General features: G+C 40.5%; 1 long non-coding RNA gene across 1 annotated transcript; it reads left to right on the top strand.

Annotated features, from left to right (window-relative positions):
* The first annotated feature begins 1,569 nt into the window (after positions 1–1,569).
* LOC134224237 (uncharacterized) lies at positions 1,570–2,656 on the top strand. Its single transcript, XR_009982871.1, has 2 exons — positions 1,570–2,148; positions 2,216–2,656. It is a non-coding gene; the product is annotated as an uncharacterized LOC134224237 (long non-coding RNA).
* The last annotated feature ends 3,451 nt before the right edge of the window (positions 2,657–6,107 follow it).

The raw sequence follows: 6,107 nt of genomic DNA on the forward strand, positions 1-6,107 counted from the left end.
TCGCCCTCGTGCGGTGTTGCAACAATCTCGCCCATGCTGCATTCCTCTCTTCTACTAACTGTTCACATTCGCCTTCATACCAGTCGTTCCTCTGATCCGGGGGCACCGTTCCAAGTGCAGCGGTTGCGGTGCTACCAATGGCGGATCGAATATCTCTCCAGCCATCTTCAAGAGACGCTGCGCCTAGCTGCTTCGACGCGTGTTGTATACCGTCGAGAGTTTTGAGCGCAGGCATACTGCAACGAGGTAGTGGTCGGATTCAATATTCGCACTGTGAGATATTCAATATTCGGTAAGGGTTCATTCACAAATTACATAACGCTAAAATTAACCACTTTTAACCCCCACCCACCCCCTCGTAACGTTTTTTGTATGGAATGGTTCTAAAATTTGTATGGGCCGTAACGCTCGGACAGACACCCTCCCACCCCTAAAAGCGTTATGTAATTTGTAAATGGGCCCTAAGTGCGGACGCTCGTGATGTTGGATAAGCATTTACCGTCGATTAGAACGTGGTCGATTTGGTTTTTCCGTTTCTTGGTTAGGTGATCTCCATTTGGCCTTGTGGATATTTTTGCGGGGAAAGAAGGTTCTTCGGACTACCATTCCGCGGGAGGCTGCGAAGTTTATGCATCGTTGGCCGTTGTCATTCGATACGGTGTGCAGACTATCCGGTCCGATGACCGGTCTATACATTTCCTCACTTCCTACCTGTGCGTTCATGTCACCGATGACGATTTTGACGTCCCGCAGTGGGCATCCATCGTATGTCTGCTCCAGCTGTGCGTAGAACGCTTCTTGCTCGTAGTCGGGTCTCCCTTCGTGTGGGCAGTGCACGTTGATGATGCTATAGTTGAAGAAAGGGCCTTTAATCCTCAGCTTGCACATCCTTGCGTTGATTGGCTGCCACCCAATCACGTGTTGGCGCATCTTTCCCAGCACTATGAAGCCGGTTCCCAGCTCGTTGGTGGTGCTACAGCTTTGGTAGAAGGTAGCCGCTCGATGCCCGCTTTTCCACACTTTCTGTCCTGTCCAGCTAATCTCCTGCAGCGCCACGACGTCGAAGTTGCGGGGATGTAATTCATCGTAGATCATCCTGTCGCAACCTGCGAAACCTAGCGACTTGCAGTTCCATGTTCAAAGCTTCCAATCGTGATCCTTTATTCGTCGCTCAGGTCGTTGCCGATTGTATCGAGTCGTATTATCTTCTATGTCGTTCGTAATAGTTGTTTTTAAAGGCGGCTTATTGGGCCTGCGCAAACCTCCTGTCTCGTCGGAGGGCCGTCGTGTCAGGGCTGTTTAACGTCGCACCTAACACCAGGACTTGGGCTTGTGCGCTTTGAGCGGCACACGGTCGCTTTGGCGGAGCCTACTTGCGGATACATGCAGCTTTTTATAGAGGTTTAACAGGGCCCACTGTCAAACCCCACCACATCCTAGGCAGGCGCCACAATTCGCAGATGGCCTGGGGAGGGATCGTCAAGCCCTTGGACATAGTCCCTGCTGCCCCTTTGCGAAAGTATGCAAGTGTCTAATGACGAGCTAGCAGAAGCTGCGAAGGCCCGGAAACGTCCAGTCCGATCCAGATGGAATACCAAACGTGGCTCTGAAAGCTATGATTTTATCATATGCAAACATGTTCAGAATGGTACTCCAGAGCCTAGATGAGGGTAATTTTCGAGAAATGTGGAAGACCTAAAAGCTGATACTGCGGTCAAAACCAGGGCCAATACCAGCCACCGAAGAATTTGGCCTAATATAGGACTATATAGCTGATAGACACAGTTGAAAAACTCCTGGAGAGGATCAACAGGCTGACGAAGTGTATGGAGGGTGAGCGTTGAGTGTCAAAGATTCATTTTGGATTCCACAAAGGAGTATCGACAGTGGATGCAATCTGGACAGTCCTCGAGAGTGTTGAGAAAGCATCAAAGCAGAAGCGAAGAAGAGATCGATACTACGCAGTGGTTACGATAGATGTGAAGAACGCCTTCAACAGCGCCAGATGGTGAAAATTCATGGTGGTGAAAATTAATTCGATGGTGATATGGCAGCAGGAGTGGAACAGTACGCAAAAAGGAGGGTTAACCTACCGGCTCATTCCAAAATCCAAACCTGTCGACGTGGATGAACAGAAAGTATGGCGAGGTAAACTTTTACCTGACACAGTTCCGGAAGTATTTACATCGGTTATAAAGTACTAATCTTGTTTTAGCACAATCATGTTAGCAAAAATTGTCCGAAAATGGCTGCGACAATTGCCGTCCTAATCCTCGCTACATGGAAACCATTATTTTATGCATGCCGCATTGCTTTCAATATGACAAAAATTGACACAAAGAAAATCTTTATTTTAAATTCTCAGCGTAATAATCAAGTACCAGCGTAGTCGATGATAATGATGGTCCGGGCACATATCCCTACAAAGGTTTGAACTGGACGAGCTAAAGATAATTAAGCTGAATAAATAAGCTAAGTTGAATAAATAAAAATTACAAAAGAAAAAGAAAATTCTAAAAGCTGGTCATATTAGTGAGGGATAAAATCATATGTAGCACTTTGCACAGCAGTAAAAAAAATTACAAGCATAAGTTACTTAGTCTGGATTAATATTATTCAACAAAATGTTTGATTTCAATAAAGAAGAAAAAGACGATCACTTGTATGTATTTCTTTACCAAACGCACATGCACTTGTTTGATGGTACATTACCTGCTATTTGAGATACTCTGACACCAGTAATATTCCTCCACATGGCTATAACAAAACCCACACCACTGCTGCAGTTGGTATTTGTAAGTTGACGTGAACACGCATACAGCGTGTGCATTTCACAACAGATGAAATGTATACCGTGAATCCGTAAGCCCATCTGTGTTCAATGACAAATTCACCTAAATTTTGTGCTCAACAGTACCCGCTAAGTTGCAGAGGATGACTGAGGTCCTGTGATCAGTAACAAATGACATATTTAGCTGCATTTCAGATTTGAAGTTTATTGAGCTACAACGAGGGTAACCTCGTAAAATAAATTAAAAGTGGGAGTTTTTAAAAATTCACGTAATATTTAAGAAAAATTCCTCAAAAAAAGAATATAAAATGAAATAATAAAATGAATGGTAAATGGGAGTTTTACAATAAAAAATAGAGGTTGTTATGTATCTTTACAATAAAAATTGTTTCACAGTAGAAACACATTTTAAACTAATATTACAATAGAAATACATACAATACAATTAAATGTTCCTCAATTTATTTTATTGCTTTGATTTAAAATTTAATTTAACTTAATTTTAGAATATGATTTCATTCTATTGTTAAGTGCTTGCGTTTTCAAAGCTACTTGCTGAGCATGCCGTAAGTGTTTCTGCTGGTGAAAAGTAGTGGTGTTCGTAGTTTAACTGTAATAATGGCGGCGCCTGTTGCGGCCGCTATCTTCCGGCATCCTTTTGGAACTGAGCTTAGTTAACTATGTTTTGGAACTTGCGTGGCTTTGCGCCTGTGGAAGATGAACATTATAAAAGAATGCCGATGTTCTTCGAAAGCACACAAAAAATATAAAGAAAAGTTACCTCTATCAGCTCTTATTATATTCGGTGGATGTGACCATTGTCTCGACTTCCCTGGGCATAAAAGTATCATCATGTTAGCCATATTACATACGAATGCAGAAATAGTAACTTGGCTTAGGGGCCCCACACACGCTCCGACATGTTGTACAACTTTGACTCCGCCTCCAGCAAATTTGGTTCGGTCGGAGTAAAGTCGGACCGTCTGTGGACAAGTTGTACTGTCCAACAGTCGTACAACTTGCCCACAGACGATCCAACTTTACGCCGACCGAACCAAATTTCCTAGGGGCTGAGTCAAAGTTGTATAACATGTCGGAGCGTGTATGGGGCCCCTTAGAAACCTCTGCGAGGCGGCAATGTCCCAATGGGGTATGTAATGCCAATGAAGAAAAAGGAGAAGAAGGATGTGACAAACGAATGGCAAGCAGCGGTTTCTAGTGAGCTTCATAGTTCTGAACAGAAACAAGTTAAAATATTATTAAAAACGTAAACTAATAGAAAGATATTTGGATTATCTAAATGTCATGTCAAACTGTCAAATAATGCACTCCAGTGTATTTTGAGCGCGCACGCTCCTGTGGCTCTGGCGTGCATTTTTTTAAGTTTTACATGCCATTTAGGCAATTCAAATATCCTTCTAATAGTTGCACTTACTTAGTTAAGATTGTAAAATCGATTAGATGGAGCAGAATCAAAGGGCAGATTTTTTTGCATAGAGTATAGGACAACACTGCTCACCATCATTACACGGCACAGCAGCCAATGATCCACTATTCAACAACTAGCAGAATTCAAAAAAGCAGAAAGCAGTCCTGCATTTTGATCGTTCGAGTTTTTTTTTAAATTTTGCCTATATTGCAAACAAAACATTTACACGCTCAAATAGAATTAGTTTGCCACGGAGATAAAATTTAAAACTTTTTTTTTATTAATTTTTATTTTTGTATGATACGAATTTTTCTAGATCTGAAAAATACTTCATGCATAAAAAACAGAAAAATATGCTTTTACTCAACAGTAGAAACTAATGTTACCGTTTTCAATTGTTGCTTAATTGCAATAAATACTTCAAAAATTAATTTATTTTTTCCGATTTTTATCTTTTTGATTAACGAGTTGGATAATGGTCTAATCTAAGAAAATTTGGTATCGAATTAATATTCAGCTGGAGGAACAATCAACTTCAAACATTACTTGGAAGCACAAAAGACACCGTTGACGCCTTGGGAAAATCTGGAGTTTATAAAATATCATGCCCTCACTGTATCTAAAGCCTTTGTTGTTTGCCACATGTTCATTGAACCTCGTGTCTAGTGTTCGTTTTGTCTGTCCTATGTAGATTTTGTCACAGTGAGGGCATGATAAAACTACAGATTGTCCCAAGGCGTCAACGGGGTCTTTTGTGCGGAAAAAGGTATACATTATTATTTCAAATCTTAAGTAGCCGAACATATATTTAACGAAGATCGTCAATTAACCAAGGACAACATATCACTTCATAGACAAATATAAAACCCTTGGAAACTTGACGTAGCGAAAAGCTTAGAAATTTCCAAAAAAAATTAATGTGATATGCCTGGCTGAATAGATTACTACCCATGAGACGACGACGAGGAGGAAATTCTTCTGATTTTCCAAAAGAAATTTAAAAAAAATTTCAGCATAGTTTCTTTTAGAATTCCGAAACAAATTATTCGGAATAGGGTTTCTTACCCCATTCCCGGCCTAACATGCGTACGACTGCATTATTCAATTGATATTTATGACAGGAAGCAACTTTTCCTGAATTTTGTGGGCTGTATAATACTGCATTGGGGTTCACTTCTGCTTAAAAAATAGCTATTCGTGCTAAATATCGTTCAAGAAAGCTTTTATTTGATTTAAATTAACGAGGTGCAGCACTCATTTCAGTCATAGCGATTTCCATTCGGCATATCACAAAAACCATTTCCCGGCCTAAGCAAAATTTCACTCAATCTCTCAACATTTCTCTCTCATTCTCTCTCAGGACGGTAGAAAATGCGACGTAAACAAAAATATGCACGTTCCACGACAACAAGATGCCAGATGGTATCATTCATAATCATTTTATTTGGTTGAGAAGATATATTTACTCATCCAATTTTTTCCAAATACTTAAAACAATATTTTTTCACCTTTTGAAATCGAGAAAATTATAAATAACATGATAGCGTCAACATATTAAACAGTTTTCCTATCAACGATGAAGGATCATTTTCATTCTTCTGGCCTTTTGGCAGCACGGTGCGGCTAGAAGTTTTTGGGCCGAGGTGATTTTTTGTTCGGTTTGAGAATACATTTTTAAATGTATTCTAATTATGTTTATATAAGTTCTAGTGATACGTTCTAGTGATTAGATTGAAGCGCGTGTGTTTAGAATTATGGTGTGGTGATTAACAGCTTCAAGCAATTGTTGTATCGAGCACTGTGACGATTTTCAGGTAGGTGTTTATTTGATGATACCGTTTTGTAAAAGTGGAAAGAATCACTCCGGCTCAGTGGTGTGGCATCCGA

The sequence above is a fragment of the Armigeres subalbatus genome, chromosome 3 (assembly GCF_024139115.2).
Source record: "Armigeres subalbatus isolate Guangzhou_Male chromosome 3, GZ_Asu_2, whole genome shotgun sequence".
Taxonomy (NCBI): Eukaryota; Metazoa; Arthropoda; class Insecta; order Diptera; family Culicidae; genus Armigeres; species Armigeres subalbatus.